The 20,535-nt window shown below is 38.5% G+C and overlaps 1 protein-coding gene across 10 annotated transcripts in view; it reads left to right on the top strand.

The window, feature by feature from the left end:
* KLHL31 (kelch like family member 31) overlaps positions 1–20,535 on the top strand; it is a 131,146-nt gene that overhangs the window by 53,965 nt on the left and 56,646 nt on the right. For 7 of the 10 annotated variants that reach the window (XR_006717283.1, XR_006717278.1, XR_006717276.1 and 4 more), the window contains one exon: positions 2,833–2,911. The gene's annotated coding sequence lies outside the window, so the exon portion shown is untranslated. Of the gene's footprint in view, positions 1–2,832; positions 2,912–6,786; positions 7,087–9,456; positions 9,540–20,535 lie in introns of those variants that run through there. The other 3 variants (XR_006717277.1, XR_006717281.1, XR_006717282.1) reach the window with 2 other exon arrangements.

Raw genomic sequence — 20,535 nt, 5'->3', positions numbered from 1 at the left:
AATCTTGCCATTTGCAATGACATGGATGGAACTAGAGAAAATAATGCTAAGTGAAATCAGTCAGTAAAAGAAAGACAAATACCATATGATTTTCACTCATATGTGGAATTTAAGAAACAAATAGAAAGGGGTGCCTGAATGGCTCAGTTGGTTAAGTGTCTGACTTTGACTCGGGTCATGATCCCACAGTTCATGGATTGGAGCCCCATATCAGGTTCTGCACTGACAGTGAGGAGCCTGCTTGAGATTCTCATTCTCTTTCTCTTTCTCTCTCTGCCCCTTTCCTGCTTACACACACTCATGCATGCTCTCTCTGTCTCTCTCTCTCTCTCTCTCTCTCTCTCTTTCTCTAAAAAATCAATAAACATTAAAAAAAAAACAAAAAAAATGATGAAGATAAAAAAAGAAGAGAGATACAAACCAAGAAACAGACTCTTAACTACAAAGAACAAACTGATGGTTACCAGGGCAGGGAGTGGGGGGAATGGGTAAGATAGGGGATGGGGACTAAGGATGGCACTTGTGATGAGCACTAGGTGGTGTATGGAATTGTTGAGTCACTATATTGTACATCTGAAACTAATATAACTCTGTATGTAAACTATACTGGAATTTAAATTTTTTTTTTAATGGAGATTTTTTCCCTCTTGGTGTTGTTGACTGGATGGAATGAGAGAGCAAATGCAAAGTTCCAGGCTGAGGGCAGGCACCCAAGAAGCCTCTACACAATTTACTGTGGGGATCTGGCCTTCCCTCCTGAGAGAACAAAGTACTTGCCTCCTTGGAGTTAATGTAACTGTAGGTCCAAAAGTGTATGGAGTTAAAGGACAAGTTTACAAGGCAGTGGGCTGAGGATAGAAGACTTTCTGCTCTGGGGGTAACTTCTGGTCCCACATGGATGGAATATGCTTTCATATGCCTACTACAGACTCAGATGAATACCTCAGGCAGCTGAGCAGGAGAACTCAGCACAGTGCTGCATAAGGATCAAACTGGAATTCTGCAGATAAAATTTTATTGTGAAAGAAAGATGTGAATGGGGAATTACACTTTGATGATGTTAAATTAACTGATTTTTTAATATACTGAGATGAAAAGGAAGTTTAAAGTAATTCTTATTATTAAATGCTTAGCCAATTCAGAGTCCTTTGGGGGAACCAAAATGTCCAATGATATCTTTTAAAAAATTACCTATTTTAGAGCCTTAATAGATCTCTTTGACTCTGTGTTGGCAAAAACTTCAAATCTATCACTCATTGAAATTAACTTTGTTTATTAAATCACTTTTGATTCCAAGAAATTTCAAGCTTTCAAATTCCAAGCTTTAACCATACAGGAGAAACACCAAATCCAGATAATGAATTTGAGTGAATTTAGCTGATGATGTGGCTGGGAATTTCATTCTCAGAAACAGCTTAGAAAACGATGTCATAAGGTTGTTAACATGAAGACAGTAATACATGTCACATCTGCGTCTGTCTTTGTGGTTTTTAAATTTAACCAGTTAGTTATTCCCACACCCACACTATTTTCCATAAAGAATAAAAGGGCACTTAGAAGATTTTATGAAAGAGAGCTTGATAACATAAGATACGTAGAGGTGGTAACCAAAGGGGAAAACCACAATAAGTTCCTGAAATAGAAGTAGGAATGAATCCAACAAAGGATTATTTATTATATGAAACTATTTAGTGACTTTGGTACCAACTTTTTAACCAGGTGAGGAAAAAATAGTTTGACTTTTTATAAATAGAAAATGTTTAACTTTTTGCTCTTTCCAGTTTCAACTTTACCCATTTGAATCACATTCCAAAAACACTCCAGTGCACATTTCAGAATCTTCTGAGTCTTCTTTGAATCAAAATCGTAGCTTATTGTCCAATGAAATGACTATTTTTTCTACTTGATAGTTTGAAAACAAGGACTATTAAATCACTAGAAAATCTTGCATGAAAGCAAATCTCAGGAATAGTGTGAACTCCTGGGAAGTGATGGGATTTTTAGGGACTAATATAGTGATACGTTTATATCTATATATATTTTTTAAGACAGAAAGTTTATGCAGGAATTGCTTGCAACTTTCTGTTTACAGGCTAAGACCTCAAATATACCCTACACCTCCACTTAATAACTATTCTTTTACTTAAAAGATTTTCCCAAAAAAATTTTTGCTCTTATCAGGTTTGGGTCCCAGCAAAGACCTTGCATATTTCAGTAACACATAGCCCTTAGGTGGATTCAGCACTTATAATCTTAGATCTTCTAAGTGCTACTTTCCAGTATTCTGTCCCATATTCTGTCCTACTGAATCATCAGAATATCCCAGAAATTCCAGCATTCTGGCAAGGAAAAACATATGTATGTATGTAGGTATGTGCGTGTGCGTATGCGTGTGTATGTATATGTAGTATTTATCATATTAAGGTGTACTTGGAATTCTTTTTATTCCTAGGATATATCCCAATGGTTATACATTAAATCGCTGTTTTTTAAGCCCCTTGAAATAATTTATCTTTGTATAGTTAAGCTACTAACTCAACACAGTAATCTTTATCTTACTTTCTGTTTTAGGAATTACTTTTGAAATTTAATTTGATTTTTATAATGATATAAAAATGGTTCCAAACTCAAATTCACAAAACAAGGTATAATCCAAAATTTAGTTTTCAATCTGTGTTTCTTTCACTGTAGTCCCAATATAACCAATTTTTTTCAGTGTTTTTATTATGCCCTTTTGTTGTTATGATTTCAAATATAAGCAAATATTCATATCCCTGCCACATTTTGGGGGTAAATAGTGAAATATATCTTCTTCCATCTTGTTTTTTTCAGGTAATAACACATTCTACAGAGTACATATCCATAGAAGCATATAGAGTTGCTCCTTATTTCTAGCTACACTTCTCCAGTGGTGAGTGTCTGAGTCCCCTATTGACAAACGTTTGGATTATTTCCAGCATTTTATTGTTACAAATAAAGTTGCAATGAATATCTGCCTAAAGATTATAAATTAACTTTGGAGTTTTGGAAACGTTTATATTCTAAGACTATTTTGGAAACTGTTAGATAATTCACGGACTGAAGCGTTTTGTTTGCTTAAACCTTTCTTCGTGTAGGTTAGCTATGATTATATAAATATGTTTACTACATTTTCTCTTTTTTAAATTTATTTATTTTGAGAGAGAGAGAGTATGAGCAGGAGAGGGACAGAGAGAAAGGGAGAGAGAGAGAGAGAGAGAGAGAGAGAGAGAGAGAGAGAGAGAGAATCCCAAGCAGGCTCTGCACTGTCAGCACAGAGCCCGACATGGGGCTTGATCTCAGGAGCCATGAGACTGTGGCCCGAGCCAAAATCAAGATTAGGATGCTCAGCTGACTGAGCCACCTAGGTGCCCCCATTTTCTCATTTTTCTTATAGAATTGGACTTCTGTGTCCAAGTATATGACCAGCCGCTGCAAATGGTCCACGGATGGCATGGCAAAGGTATAGCCTCTGCTTATAAAATACAAAGTTCAATACCTACCTACTGAGTCAATCTTATTTTACTTTTTGCTCTCTACAAAATCTTGAGAAAAATATTTTAATTCCTCTTACAATTCTATTTATCATTTTCTCTTTGATATTCCAGAAAGTTTTTTCTTTATTTCTTTTAAGGCTATATTACTAAGAAGGCTTATGAATTTTACATCTTCTTTTATCTATATAAAATGATCCTTGTTGGGCTGCGTGGGTGGCTCAGTAGTTTAAGCCTCCAACTCTTCATTTCGGCTCAGGTCATGATCTCATGATTCATGAGATCAAGCCCCACATTGGGCTCTGTACTGACAGCACAGAGAATGCTTGGGATTCTCCCTCTCCCTTTCTCTCTGCCGCCCCCCACTCATGCTCACACTCTCACTCTCAAAATAAATAAATAAATAAACTCAAAAAAATATTAAAAAAATAAAATGATCCTTGTTTTCCTGACAAATTATTTTTGGTTTTAATGACATTGTTATCACTACCTTTATCTTTCTTGCCTTCCTTCTTCTTCCTTTTTTTTTTCCCATTGTTTATCTTTTTATTTTTAACGCTCACAGCTGAGTAATGGCTGCCCAGTTTTTGGCTAGCAGCTGTCCTGAGTTCTTGAACCAAGGAGTTTGCAAAGCCTCTCTCAACCCCCAGCAAGATCTTCCATGTCAGGGGTAAAGCTTTGATGGCTCCTGATGGAGATCCTCAGAAAGCTCCGTAAGATTTTCACCTAATGACATTCCCTCTCAGATTCTGACTGCCACTCAAGCTTCATTTCCAGTGTCACTGGAATTGATAATGGATTCATCATTTTTATGTGGGTTCATCTGGGTAAGATACTGGATGCATAAAACTAGAAGAGATTGCACTGGAGCACATTCCATTTTATTTATTTATTTATTTTTAAGTTTATTTTTTATTTTTATTTGAGAATGAGGGGAGGGGCAGAGAGAGAGAGAGAGAGAGAGAGATTCCCAGGCAGGCTCCACCCTGTCAGTGTAGAGCCTGCTGCAAGGCTCAAACTCACGAACCATGAGATCATGACCTAAGCCAGAGTCAGACGCCTAACCAACTGAGCCACCCAGGTACCTTAGAGCACATTCTATTTTAAACTGGAAGCCAGGGGCGCCTGGGTGGCGCAGTCGGTTAAGCGTCCGACTTCAGCCAGGTCACGATCTCGCGGTCCGTGAGTTCGAGCCCCGCGTCGGGCTCTGGGCTGATGGCTCAGAGCCTGGAGCCTGTTTCCGATTCTGTGTCTCCCTCTCTCTCTGCCCCTCCCCCGTTCATGCTCTGTCTCTCTCTGTCCCAAAAATAAATAAACGTTGAAAAAAAAAAAAATTTAAACTGGAAGCCAACTTGCGATGTTTTGAACATTCACTACTATTTGGTAATATGATTTTGATAATTAAATTTGTATTATAAAAGCATATATTAAAGAGAACTTAATGGCTGAATATGACACAGAAAAACAAACAGTGTGTCAAAGATGATAAAATTTACTTATAAACTTTTATTCTATGAATGTATTTCAGACCTAAAGAAAATATACAATCTTGTCCTTTCACTTTGGGGTCAACTTATATTTTTAAGTACTCTTGTATTTTTTATATTAAGAACTTATGATGAATTGGAGGTTTCAAAATTGATAACTCAAATCTATTAGTCTGTTGTTTGTTTCAAAATTTTGAGAAAAGAGTTCATTGTTAAGCAAACTGAGTTCTTCAGACAATACAAATGGATCAATATACCATTGACTTTAAAATGGTCAAATGACAATTCAACTCTTCTATAAACCAATAGATGCAGTTTATTAAATTATTTTTTCTCATGAATTTTTATTCTTTTCAATAGAAGTATATTCAATATGTGCCTTAATTTGTCATCTTTGGAGGATTTTTTTTAATTTAAAACATCTTAAAAGACTCTTCAGACAAAATATGCCAATTTGCAGCTCAGAAAATATTATAATCCTTCTCAAAGACCATAAATTAAAACTCCTCCATCTTTTAAGTTGGAAAACTGGGTCCTCAAATCTCAGGACTAATTTTCTTTTTCATTTTTTATTTCAAAATAATTTCGAATTTATAGAAAAGTTGCAAAAACAGGAAAGAGAATCCTGTACTACCCCAGTTCATCAAATGTTGACATTTTGCCACATTTACTTTACCAGTCTCTCTCTCATCTCACTCTTTTCTCTCTCCATGTGTATAGACACACACACACACACACACACACACACACACACACACAACCAGAACAAGAGTATCCTCTTACATAACCACATTGCAGTTATACATTTACCACTGATGCCATAATCACTCTTTATCATTTTCTGTTCGCAAACTTCCAGTTTTCAGAACAATGTCCTTTATGGCCACCCCGGATCCAACACAGCGTTCTGAGTTGCATTTAGCTGCCTTGCCCCTTTCGTCTCCTTCGATCTGGAAGAGTTCCTCAGCCTTTCCTTGTCTTGACAGCAACCGTTGTAAAGAGTCAGAGCAGTTGTTAGAACAGGAACTAGTTTTCACTCTCCTCAATCCCTTCTGGCACTGGCTTTATCTTAGCAGAGGGAACTTGGTGTCTGCTCTTCTAACCTGCCAGAATCTATTTCTTAAGGGTGAATCAACCCAATGACTCATTTTCATGAATCATTATGTGTAGCATCTGAATCCACATCCACATAAAAAGACTCAAAGCAAACCTAAAAATAGTAGTAGTTGTGGCAGTGGAAGCTTGTACTACATAGAGCTTCCTCTGTTTCATATGTTTACTCATTTGCTCCTCGTAACAACTCTAGGAGAGTAATACAATTATCATGGCTGCCTTTTTATGACAGGAAACTGAGGCACAAAGAAGTTAAGGAACTGTACAAAATCACACAGCTAGAACATGGCAAAACCTGAACTTCAACCCCAGCAGTCTGTCACTAGAAGCTTCTATGGGTTCCTTCTCTCTCAAATAAATCTCTCATCTCTTTTATAAGCCTTCAGCCTAGCAAATGAAAATGTGGCTTTTATGATAGGTTGGCATGTGATATAGGTAGTAAAATTTATAAGAACAATGTTCTGGTCTATTGCATAAGCCCCACACTCTACATCTGAGCTAGGTGGGAACGGAAGACCCAGAGAAGCACCAACAGACAGCAGTCCCCTAAGAGCAGGGAACTGCAGTATCTGAACAAATTGTCACTGAGTCATATTAAGTAAGTTAAATATTTACTTAGCTGGCAGGAGTGAATATTATATTTTTAATTGTTATCTACTTTAACCAACAGTTAGTTGGTATCCGTTGTGGATGGAAGATTATATTACGCATTTTGGAAAGAACCCAAATAGAAGAAAGAGTCTCAAGGAACAATACCCATTCATGAAAAGACAAAAGGTTAAGAATATTTACTAGGAAGCACACATGCGTTGATACATTAGTATCATATGAAGAAAACACTTTTCACAGAAACCCTACGGGAGTTATTAGAGTAGGGAACATTTAAGAAGATATGTTTTTCCAAAGGGCACCTGGGTGGCTCAGTCAGTTGAGCGTCTTACTTCTGTTCACGTCATGATCACGCTGCTCATAAGTTTGAGCCCCATGTCTGGCTCTGTGCTGACAGCTCAGAGCCTGGAGCCTGCTTCAGATCCTGTGTCTCCCCTTCTCTTTGCCCCACCCCAGTTCATGCTCTGTCTCTCAAAACTGAATGAAAGTCAAAAAGATAAATAAATAGGGGTGCCTGGGTGGCGCAGTCGGTTAAGCGTCCGACTTCAGCCAGGTCACGATCTCGCGGTCCATGAGTTCTAGCCCCGCGTCAGGCTCTGGGCTGATGGCTCAGAGCCTGGAGCCTGTTTCTGATTCTGTGTCTCCCTCTCTCTCTGCCCCTCCCCCGTTCATGCTCTGTCTCTCTCTGTCCCCAAAATAAATAAAAACGTTGAAAAAAAATTAAAAAAAAAAAAGATAAATAAATAAATAAATAAATAAACATTAAAAATTAAAAAAAAAAAAAGAAGTTATGTTTTTCCTTGAATGTATGAGTTTTAAAATTGGCTTAGAAAACCAAGTGGAATTAAGAGTGTCCTGAGCGGGGTAAAGATGCACAGGAAGGGGACCACACACGTGAGGACCTACAGAGGGTAGAGAGTCGTGGGTTCACCTCAGAAAGCAAAAGGATGCCAATAATGGGTGTGACAAAGAAAAATCAGCATTAACCTGTTCACCAGATGGGTTAAAAAACAAAAGAGCTCAGGGTCATACCTGTGAGGAAGAAGAGACTATCTTAAAGAAAAGGCTTTTTGTTGAGGAAGGATTTTTGTATTATTTCATTTTTTCAATAATGTCAGACCAACTAAGCATGAAAGAGGAGTATGAAAAGAGCTTACTGGCTCAAGGTCAGAAGAAAGCACTGAGGCCTTATAGGAAGTGGTGTATTCCGGGTCACCTGTGTGGCTCAGTCGGTTAAGGGTTCAACTTTGGCTCAGGCCATGATCAGGTTCAACTTTGGCTCAGGTTCATGAGTTCCAGCCCCACGTCGGGCTCTGTGCTGACCGCTCAGAGCCTGGAGCCTGCTTCAGATTCTGGGTCTCCCTCTCTCTCTGCCCCTCCCCTGCTCATACTCTATCTCTCTAAAGTAAATAAACATTAAAAAAAATTTTTTTTAAAAAGAGGAAGTGGTGTGTTCTGAAGAGCAGTGAAGCCAAAGTCAGGCAGCAGCTAGCTGAGGTAAAAGTGAGTAGGGTGGAAAAGTCCGCTTTGTCACATGTGGTTGTGGAAAATGAAATGGCAATTGGATGCTGTAGCGAGGTCAAGGGAGAGATACTCTTTAAGTTAAGAGCAAACACTACACACTGGCTACAAACTCCCTGAGACTGTGTCTAACCAGCGCTGTAGATATCGAATCAGCTCCTGAGGATGGCTTTCACGACTCCAGTCATTGGGAAAATGTTCAGAAGAAACAGGAAATATGGGAAATATAAACATTTGTGCAGAAAATAGTGGGATTCTAAAAATAAAACTTAAAATTTTTGTGTATAAGGCCACGTGGCATACAATTAAATTAAAAGGAAGGAACCAGAGGGGTTGCCTGGCTGGCTCAGTTGGCTCAGGGTTGTGAGTTCAAGCCCTACATTGGGTGTGGAACCTACTTAAAATAAAAATTAAGGGGCGCCTGGGTGGCGCAGTCGGTTAAGCGTCCGACTTCAGCCAGGTCACGATCTCGCGGTCCATGAGTTCGAGCCCCGCGTCGGGCTCTGGGCTCAGAGCCTGGAGCCTGTTTCCGATTCTGTGTCTCCCTCTCTCTCTGCCCCTCCCCCGTTCATGCTCTGTCTCTCTCTGTCCCAAAAATAAATAAACGTTGGAAAAAAAAAAAATTAAAAAAAAAAATTAAAAAATAAAACTACACACACAAATTTAAAAATAAAATGAAAAATAAAAGGAAGGAACCAGAGGAATGTGATTAGATAAAAATACCAAAGTCAGTTAAATTTTTGTTTAAGCTTAGTTATTTATTTATTTTGAGAGAGAGAGAGAGACAGAGCAGGGGAGGGGCAGATATATATATATATACAGAGAGAGAGAGAATCCTGCTGACAGTGTGGAGCCCAATTCAGGGCTTGAACCCACAAACTCTGAGATCATGACCTGAGACGAAACCAAGAGCTGGCTGCTTAACTGACTGAGCCACTGTGCTGTCCCCAAAGTCGGTTAAATATTTACATATGAGGGTTCAAAGAAAACTTAGAAATAGTAGTAATCATGGCAAGCATAGTTAACACTTGTATGGTGCTTACTCTGTATGCACGTGTGAGTATAGAAGCAAAAGTCCTGAGACACTAAGTTTTTCTTCACATCTCAGAGTTTTGAAGAAAAAGTAGAAGATGGATTTATTTACTAACTCAATAGAAACATTTGCTAAACATCAGGGGTATTGAGATCAATCCAATATGTCCCCTTTGGTCAAGGAGCTTCCGATCCAATGGAACTGGCAGATAACTACAATCTGTTGTGCCGAGAGCTACCAAGGACAAGAGTAACAAACATAAAGGTAATGAAAATGTATTTTAGTGATTTGGTGATTTGGGTGCCACTCAGTAGACCCTCAGAAGCCCCAAGCCTTCCAGCCCATCTTTTATCCCAAGAGGATCCTGGATCACTCACAATACTCTTTGTCTTACTCTAAGTCTTGACTCTAATATGCCCACCACCACCACCACACCTTCACATACACGCACATGCACCGAGGAAGGATGGTCTCAGTTGATTCTTCCATCCACATTGTCACCACCACATCTATCATGGCTAATCTTGCCAGGTGGACCTTGCTGTTATTTATCAAAAAGGCCTTCATCTCACCTATGTTGGAGCCCTCTTACTGGTATTCCAAAAGGTTCTCTGGCTCCTAGATTGTTTTTTTGTAATTTTCGTTCTAAAGCAATTTGAAATACCTCTACTCTGTTCAACCTTGAATAAGTTTCTTAACTACCTAGGAGTGAGTTTAAGACACACACACACACACACACACACATACACACACTCCTTTTCTCATTAAATTTCAGTGTGCTGATTCCTAAGCATGAATCCCAATCTTCCACCCCTACCTAAAATTCCAAGGCAAATCTAGTTGAGGCTTTGAGGCAGCCAGACAGGCTCAGTTCCCCCCAGGGACGTGGCCACCTGTGTGCTTTGCATTTTATTATGTGAGGGAGAAGCACTTGAAATGTGAGATTTAGTGAAAGAAAGGCAGTCATGTAACAGTGCCTCCAGCTTATTTCAGCAAAAGAAAGGAAGTGAAAGCCAAGCTCTCTGTCTATCCTTTTCACTAGACAATCACCAAATCACAGTGACTCAGCACCATCATATGTTTTGGTCATTGGCACTTATTCCTATTCCATTAGGACCCAAACGTTGCTCCAATCATGTTGCCATGTCACACCTCACCACTGTTGTTAGAAAAACATTCCATGCGGGAAAACACACTTGTTACACAAAAAGAATATGAGAGATTACATGGTGGAAGCAGGGAGTGTTACGGTAAAGATCAAAGTTCGTTTTCAAAAGGAATTTGTTATTGGTTCACACTCTTAGATTTGAGCTTTTGTTGACTCATTGTACAGTACTCAAGCTGCACTGAGCTAATGTTTAGAAATTCATTCAATATGGAAGCAAAGTCCAATATCAAATTCTTAAGAGCATGTGACTTGGGTCTATTCATACCTGGGTATGTTCTTATTCATGAGTACACACACACACACACACACACACACACACACACACATCCACACAGAACATGGCTGTAGAAAAATGGAATGATAACTAGACACTGAAATGAAGTCACCAAAGGATTACTTTTCATAAGAAATGAGAAGGAACACTACAGAGTGGCAGCAACTTCTCTCTGCATTGAGATTCATATGCATCCATATACATTCTTACATGAAAACTCTTTTTTAAAAGCTTAAAACCAAATGAGGGAAAACAGTTATAGCTTGAACTAAGATTACAGTGAACAAGGAGTCCGCAGAATGTTAGTATTTAGTTGTATATATCAACTTCCTTGCTCAAAGTATACACTTTAAAGAAATGTACTGAGGTGCAATATACATCCTGTAAAGGGCACACATGTGAAATGTGGACTTGATGGATTCTCGCACATGCATTTACCTACATAACTAACGTTGAATTCAGGATAGAGGACATCTCTGTGCTCCTCTAAGAAGGCTGTCTCTTGACTGTTCCCAGTAAACATCTCCCCGTAGAGGTAATACTATTCTTACCTCTGTCACCATAATTTGTTTTGTGTGTTCTTGAGATTTATGTAATTTGAATCTATTAAAGTATGTACTTTAATGTATATTTAAAGTATATACTTTAGTGCCATTTAATTTTAAAAAATGCAATACATTTGAAAGGTGTTTCTGTCTCAGCTCTGACCTCCAGCCACTCACACCTCTACCCAAGGCAACCAATGATACCAGCTTCTTGTGCATCTCTACAGAAATATTTATTCATACACATGCAAATGCACATGCATATACATAGTTTTCCTCCTCACACAAGTTCTACCGAATGCTATACACACAGTGACCTATAGTTTGCATTTTACACACACACACACACACACACACACACACACACACACACACAAAATATATCACAGATATTGTTCCTATTCAAGACTTTCCTGATCTTTTCTCTGCCACAGAACATTCCTTTAATGAACCAGTCCCCTACTGATAAGCTTTTACTTCCTAATTTTTTGCTATGATAAACGTTTAAATGTATTATTTCACACACAGGGAAGTAAATCTATAGGAAAACATTTTTAAAGGTGGATTTGTTGGATCAAATGACATAATGTATATGCAATTTTTATACATTTATAAAATTACTCCAGTGACATGTTTTTTCCAGTTTAAGCTCCAAGGGTCTGTTTTCTCATTCATTTGCCAACATAGAGTGTTATTAAACTTAGGATCTTTGCCAATCTGACAAGAAAAAACTGATTTCCTCTCTGTAGATCTAATTTGCATTTATGAGTGCGGTTGGGTGTATGTTCATGGGTATAAGGGCCATTTGTAGATCTTTTTCTATACACCATCTTTTTACACCTTTATTCATGTTCCTATTTGATTGTTGGCTTATTTCTTTGAAGATACTTTTTATATACTGGAGAATTTAGCCTTTAATTGTGAAATGTCTTGCAAATATTTTCTCCTAGGTTCTTGCTTATCTCTTATCTTTGCCATATTGGCATTTGCCGTACAGATTTTTTATGAAGTTGAATTTTATTGTGTAGCTTATAACTTTTCCACTCAAAGATTATAAGAGAAGATACTCCCATGAATTCTTTTGACACTTTGTTTGTTTGTTTAAATGTCTGGTTCATCTGGAATTTACTTGGGTATAAAATATAAGATATGGATATAACTTCGTCTTTTTCCAGATAACCATTCAAGTTTACAAATACCATTTATCAAATAACTGTCTTTTCCCTGTTGATTTCAAATGCCATTTTTATCATATCCTAAATTATATGTGTGTTGGGGTACATTTCTACAATAAGAAACCAACCCTTGGAGATTCTTCTACACCCTGAGATCAAATAGGACCCAAATAGAGGTCTTGATTACTTCTGAAGGTATGCTCACAGGCCAAGGAGAGAGTCGGCAGACACCAATATGTAGGGAATCACCCTGAATGAACTACATGCTATAGAATCATCTGAAGGGAACTAAAACAAACATTTCAAATGTCAAAGAGATAAAAGAAGGAAGAGAATCTATAAGGCAAGAAAAGAACATACAGATTTGGAGGTGCCTGGATGGCTCAGTTGGTTAAATGTCTGACTATTTTGGCTCAAGTCATGATCTCACCTTTCATGAGATCAATCCTTGAGTGTGGCTCTGCTCTGACAGCACAGAACCTGCTTGGGATTCTCTCTCTCTCTGCCCCTGCCCCACTCACATAGTCTCTGTCTCTGTCTCTGCCTCTGTCTCTGTCTCTCTGTCTCAAAAATAATAAATAAGCTTTATTTATTTATTTATTTATTTGTCTATTTTTTGAGAGAGAGAGGGCACAAGTGAGTGAGGGACAGAGAGCTAGAGAGAGAGGGAGAGAGAGACAGAGAGAGAGAGAGAGAGAGAATCCCTGAGGGGCAGAGACTGGGTGGAGAGAAAGAAACAGGGCTCACCCAAAGTAGGTTCCTGTTTTTATGGACGTGGGGCTCGTGTTCACCTGAAATGGGGTTCGTTGGACTGGAACTCTCAAATCGTGAGATCATGACGTGAGTGAAAGTCAGATGCTTAAGGACTGAGCCACCCAGGTGCCCAAATAAATAAACTTAAAAAAAAAAAAAAAAGAGCATACAGATTTGGAAGGGAGTTAAATGGAATGATTGAATTATAATCTACTGATTTGACCTGTATTGAATACAAAGCTGACCAATTACTGACTAAACTTTGTTGTAAATTTTGCCTAAGAATAGGCAAAAAAATGAAGGACACAAATATGAAACTGACAATTAAAACTTTTTGATTATTCCACAGTTATTTAGAAAAGTTATTTTTTTTTTAATTTTTTTTTCAACGTTTATTTATTTTTGGGACAGAGAGAGACAGAGCATGAATGGGGGAGGGGCAGAGAGAGAGGGAGACACAGAATCGGAAACAGGCTCCAGGCTCTGAGCCATCAGCCCAGAGCCCGACGCGGGGCTCGAACTCACGGACCGCGAGATCGTGACCTGGCTGAAGTTGGACGCTTAACCGACTGTGCCACCCAGGCACCCCTAGAAAAGTTATTTTTAAAAAATTATTCTAAATGTTTTGTTTCAGCCTCTGCAGTCCTTGCTTGATAGTCATTTTTATTAGGAGAAAAGGGGCATCATTTTACCAGAGTGAACACATGTTGAAGAGAAGTGGACAAAAGCTACTGGTGAGGGAAGCATTGTACCGTAATTTTTCTTGGTAGATGAAAGGTAGCCTTGAAAACCAATGCAAGTTAAAGGTGTTTCTAATTGGTAAGGCAAGTAATAATGTGTATGGACATTGTACAGAGCTATAATTATCATTCCAGGGAAGCCAGATGGGTAGAGTCAGTTTATTGCATATAAAAATAAAAAAGAGGGGAAAAATCAGTGATATTGCACAGCATTTAGGAATGTGTAGGTGCAAATAACAGACTCAAAAACAGTATCTTAAATGATACACTTGCCCTGTGCAACAAGAAGCTGGGGTAGTCCAACATTGCCCTGGAGGCTCAAGAGGCTTTTCCTGCTTTTCACTTCCACCATCCTGAACATGAGGCTTTCATCTTCATGCTGACCACTTCTTTGTTGCAAGGGAGCCACTGTACCCCTACGTACTACAGCAACACCCAGGCAGGGAGAAGAGAAGAGAAAGTAAGAAGGCTGGATCTATATCAGGAAAACAGAAGTTTCCCCAGTAACCCTCTGCATATATCTCATGCAACGCTACAGGGTCACGTGGCCCCAAAGTCGGCAAGATAGTCTGATGAAGCAAGTATTTTTAATTTGGCTTATTAGCTAAAATTAGGGTCTTTCAGAAAGAAACAGTGCCAGTGAGAATTGGCATCAGCAGATACAGGGTTAACCCCTGGCCTCACATGATATTTTGACCGTGTTGCTTATTAAACATTCAGAAAGTTATGGACTCTTTCAACACATTTTAGTTTTGATAAACATCTTATGTACCTTCATTTTTGCCTAGTCCCTCCCTACTCGTAAGCAAAAGGTGAACTAAAGCACTCCTAAAATGTCTTCTCATTTTGTTATGATAAACAGGTCCATCTTCCTTTATCCACAGTTTGCAAAATGTAAAAACAAGACAAAAACCATGAAAATGGAAAAAATGTTGTAACTGATTTTGTGGCAAAAGCTTGATCTGACATGAGAAAGACATATTTAGAGGCTTCATTCATATGAATTAGTGTGAATGTTTATTTCATACATTGCAGAAATATTAATGTTTGGTTAAGGGGTGCTGTCACAGGCTCTGCTTGGAATATTACATAATAATATTTGAACTTCTGAATTCCGAAAAACTTCTTCTCAATGGTTTGAATAGGGGATTGTGGAACCACACTTAGAAAGATGACCTCTATGTAAATACACAGTTTAGCAGAAAGCACAGGGTAATTACATAAGTAATCACAGGTTTAAAAAAATGCAGACATTTGAGAACCTGGGAGAAGGTACAATTAATATGCCTCTTAACACTGAGTAATTTAGGGGCACCTGGGTGGCTTAGTTGGTTGAGCATCTGACTCTTGATTCCCGCTCAGGTCATGATCCCAGCATCGTGGGATCAAGCCCTGCACTGCTTGGGATTCTCAGTCTCTTTCCCTCTGCCCCTCTCCCTCACTCACTGTCAATCTCTCTCTCTCTCTCTCTCTCTCTCTCTCTCTCTCTGAAAAAAAAAATTAGGAATTTAAACCATTTCTATAGTCACCTATGAGGAGGGCATCAAGAATTCTTTCTAAATTTAATTTTTTTTACTTTTTTTAACGTTTATTTATTTTTGAGACAGAGAGAGACAGAGCATGAACAGGGGAGGGTCAGAGAGAGAGGGAGACACAGAATCTGAAACAGGCTCCAGGCTCTAAGCCATCAGCACAGAGCCCGAAGCGAGGCTTGAACTCACGAACCGCGAGATCATGACCTGAACCGAAGTCGGACGCTTAACTGACTGAGCCACCCAGGCGTCCCCTAAATTTTAAACATTACATACATTTGAATGCTAAACTAGTCCTAAGACTAGTCCCAGAAATATCACTGACCAGTACAAGTTAATGTTACTATTTGCCCACCTGTGTCGCCGCAGGATGTCCAGTGTAAGTAAAGTAGCTGCAGCAGAGGTCTTTGATCTTATGTGTTACTCAGAGATGATCCTCTACCTGAAAATACCTAAGCAGGCTTCTCAGCATTACCATACAAATGATATCTAGTAGTTCCCTGTGAATACTCCATGTGCTTTTCAAACTCCTACCGTAACACATTCATTTACATGATAAATAACAACCAAAGTATTCAATGCGTTATTGTGTTCCATATCTATATTATGTTGTACAAGATATTATACAAGCGTTATATAAATAGTAATGGAAGGTGCAGTACACAATAAATTCACCTCGCTTGAGCTCTTTGCAAGGGTGCTGTGGCAGAGCTGAGCACCACATAAGTGATGAGGCCAAAGCACAAGGACAGCAGTGTTCCAACACTTCAAAAATGTGCACACAAATGGGGAGGCGGGGTTGTTGAACTATGCATTCTGATTTAGCAGGTCTGGAGTTGGGCCCTGAGATTCTGCATTTCTCCCAAACTTCCGGGTGATGCACATGCTGACTGGTGGACCACATTTTTTTAAATGTTTATTTTTGAGAAACAGCAAAAGAGAGATGGTGCAAGGTAGAGGCAGAGAGAGAGCAGGGACAGGGGATCTGAAGCAGGCTCTGCACTGACAGCAGCAAGCCCGATGTGATGCTCGAACTCACAAACCATGAGATCATGACCTGAGCTGAAGTTGGAGGCTCAACCAACTGAGCCACCCAAGCACCCCATTATGGTGGGCCACATTTTGAATAACAAGGCCCTAAAGCTTCTTCCAACCCTGAGTTACAATCCTCTATAAAAGGATTCATATAATCTATCTGTAAAATGAACTACAGAAATATAGAGTAATAATAGTTTACTACTGTTCGTCGCTTGGGAGGACAACGTACATCTTCGAATACACAAAGTCTTAGGAGAACTCCATGTGATTTAGCAATCTAGCTAGCTTGCCAAGAGGATAATGGAAAACATAATTGAGATGTGGGCGAAAACCTCCAAAGACTAAAAACCTTTGCTCTGACATGCACCCTGAATATGGTTGTCCCTATGCCAAGATTTTACAAAAAGGTAATTAAGTCTAACCTTGAAAAAACATGTGCTCCCGAGAGTCTCTTGAACCCTCTCAGCCTCAAGTGGAGTTAGGCAATTCTGGAGGACTCCTTTAACATCTTAGATCTATTACTTGCAAGGAACAGTAAGACCCCATAAACAACTAAGATGTTCGTTAGATAATAGGCCGTAAAAGAAGTAGGGCAAAGTGGAGAACCACAATAATCAAGAAGGACAAAAAGGAATTCAGAGTGAACCGTTTCTATAAGAGCTATTATACCAGATTCAAACTGGCCTCCTGGTTTCTAGAAACTTTAACACCAATTTATGCTACTTACCATAGCCAAAGTCATCCTCTCCAAAGAGAATTTTTTGCATGCTGCTCCGCTGTGAAGTCTAAGGCTCATAGAGAAAAATAAATGCTCACAACTCTATAGGTTTCCACAAAAGCATACAGTTGTGGAACTACAACCACAATCAAGGTATTGAACACTTCCATCATCCCCCAAATCTTTCCCTGTACCTACATAGCCAGTCTGTTCCCCAATCCCAGCCCTTTGTAACCAGTGACTTCCTTTCCCTTCCTATAGTTTTTTCTATTTCCGAATGTTCTAAATGGAATCATACATCTAGGGCCTTCTGAATTGGCTTGTCAACTTTGCGCAACACCTTAGAGATACATCAGTCAGGTATTTGTTCCTTCCCGATGCTGGGCAGTATTCCCACTGCAATGCCGTGCGGAGCCATATTGGAGCCTATGGCAGAAGGAAAACTATGCACCCCTATCTACATATTTTTATGTATTTTATGGGCATTTTCTTTCTAAAACATTTAAGTAGCTGAAAAATATTGAAGACTTGAAAAATGGATGTAATTCACATTAAGTATAAAAATTATATTTATACCAAAGCAGAATTTGTTGTAATTTTACTTTCTTGGCTTTAATGGAAGCAAACCCATCATTAATATTTTCAAAATCTACTTCTTTGCTTATCTCATTTTCTTTTGTAGAAGATTATTGCACTAAGATTGGCATCATTAAAAAAAAATCTCGGGGCGCCTGGGTGGCTCAGTCCATTAAGCCTCCGACTTCGGCTCAGGTCATGATCTCGCGGTTTGCGAGTTCAAGTCCTATGTCGGTCTCTGGGCTGACAGCTGGAGCCTGGAGACTGCTTCAGATTCTGTGTCTCCCTCTCTCTCTCTGCCCCTCCCATGTTGATGCTCTGTCTCTCTCTGTCTGTCAATAATAAATAAACATTAAAAAAAATTTTTGTTTTTAAATCTCAAGATCACTTCTGAGATTGTTTTTTAAATCTTGTTTTTAAATCAAGACCCGTCTCGGTTGGTGGAGCAAGTGACTCTCGATCTCAGGGTTGTGAGTTTGACCCACACATTGGATGTAAAGATTACTTAAAAATAAAAGCTTTTTTTTTTTTGAAAAATATAATTTATCATCAAGTTGGCTAACATACAGTGTATACAGTGTGCTCTTGGTTTTGGGGGTAGATTCCTGTGATTTATCGCTTACATACAACACCCAGTGCTCATCCCAGTAAGTGCCCTCCTCAATGTTCATCACCCATTTTCCCCTCTCCCCAAAAGCTTTTTTTTAATGTTTATTTATTTTTGAGAGAGAGAGAGAGAGAGACAGAGCATGAGCAGGGGAAGGGCAGAGAGAGAGGGAGACACAGAATCTGAAGCAGGCTCCAGGCTCTGAGCTGTCAGCACAGAGCCCCATGCGGGGCTTGAACTCACCAACTGACATAGTTTTTGTGTGATGTGCATTTTTTCCATAATAATTGATACTCTCATGCAGTGATTTGTAAATTTCTTACTTCCTAATTTTTCTTTTCATTTATTTTCAAATTCTGGATATATATTCATATCTTTTTTAAAGTTTACATTCATCAAATATGCTTTAAAAGTAATTTTTTCATTTGTTATAAGCAAAGGGATAGGCCTTCTATTAAGCATGCAGCATTATGTACAGTCACGTGTTTTTAACATAGAGCTTTATTAACTTTTTTGTTGTTGCTTTAAAACATCCCATACATGTAAGTTTCATAAAATATTTGATCTATTGCACTAAGATGCTTTTGGTTACAGCATAATGTATTTTGTCATTTGATAGTATATCTTTTAATATTTGGTGAGTGTTTTTAATTTGTGTAAAAGGTCCCTTGGTGCAGTTGATCTTTATGCCTGTCAGATGTTCCATAATATCATTCTTTTTTTTTTTTTTTTTTTTTCAACGTTCATTTATTTTTGGGACAGAGAGAGACAGAGCATGAACGGGGGAGGGGCAGAGAGAGAGGGAGACACAGAATCGGAAACAGGCTCCAGGCTCCGAGCCATCAGCCCAGAACCTGACGCGGGGCTCGAACTCCCGGACCGCGAGATCGTGACCTGGCTGAAGTCGGACGCCCAACCGACTGCGCCACCCAGGCGCCCCCATAATATCATTCTTAAAACAGACATAATAATGTCCCATGTGTCATTGAATTAAAAAAAAAAGTAAATGTACTTTATTCCATACTCAAGACAGTTTATATTTCAATTCACAGAAGCAACATTTTTGCATATTAAAACTATGAGCTAAGTATTGCACAGACTTGGGACAATCAATTTTGGGAGGAAATACTGGCTTGTACACCCTTGTATACACCAGCCATGTTTGCTCCATTGTCACACCCCTGGACACAAGCATTTTTATGTTAATACTATCTTTTCTAATTTATTAATAGTTTCACAAGATAGGCCATATCCAGTTTTTTTTTTTTTTCATTTCAGTAAAGTCAGTAGAAATTTCTTTCATTGATGACATTATTCATCATGTGAATATACCTAATAATCTGACACACCTGTTCACAATGAGCTATATAAGGTGTACAATCAAAATTACTCTGCTTCCTTTATTCTCAATAGTTTTCAGATGTACTAGGATTTCCTAGTAGCATTACTAATTTGTTTTGAATTTTGTTAGACAAGTAAATCATGGGTTCATTTTTATAATAGCCATGTGATTAGCTTTATTGACATTCATGATCTATAAGTTCAACTAAATTTAGAAACATTCCAGCATCTAGACTTCCAATAATTTCTTGCCATTCTCTAAGAGGTAAATCATTTTTGCACCAAATATAACATCTAAAATCACTTACAAACTATTCCACCATTTTTTTCCTCTAATTTTACTTCCTTCTGCTAAGTATTATCTATTAAACAGTTTGAAAACACTTTCATTTTAGAAAAGCATCATGATAAAACAAGGCATTTTTATGGGGAAAAAAATGCTTAAATCTTCCAGTCTTTGAAAGCTGTTTTTGAGTTGCAAATATGTTTTTAAACCTGTTTTTAAGTTGCAGATATCTGATTTTGTAGTATCACTGCTAAAAAGTACACATGAAAAAAAAGAAAAACACTTTTTAAAATAAATCAGCCAGTCACAATGAATCTATTTGCCTTTAAAACATTTTTTTTTTAAAAAGTGTCTTGAGGGGTGGCTGGGTGGCTCAGTTGTTAAGCATTTGACTTTTGATTTCAGCTCACGTTGTGATCATGGGATTGAGCCCTGTGTCAGGCTCTACACTGAGCGTGCTGCCTACTTAAGATTCTCTCTCTCTCTCTCTCTCTCTCTCTCTCTCTT

Source organism: Leopardus geoffroyi, chromosome B2, assembly GCF_018350155.1.
Source record: "Leopardus geoffroyi isolate Oge1 chromosome B2, O.geoffroyi_Oge1_pat1.0, whole genome shotgun sequence".
Taxonomy (NCBI): Eukaryota; Metazoa; Chordata; class Mammalia; order Carnivora; family Felidae; genus Leopardus; species Leopardus geoffroyi.
The sequence above is the reverse complement of the archived record's forward strand: the minus strand, read 5'-3'. Positions and strand labels throughout refer to the sequence as shown.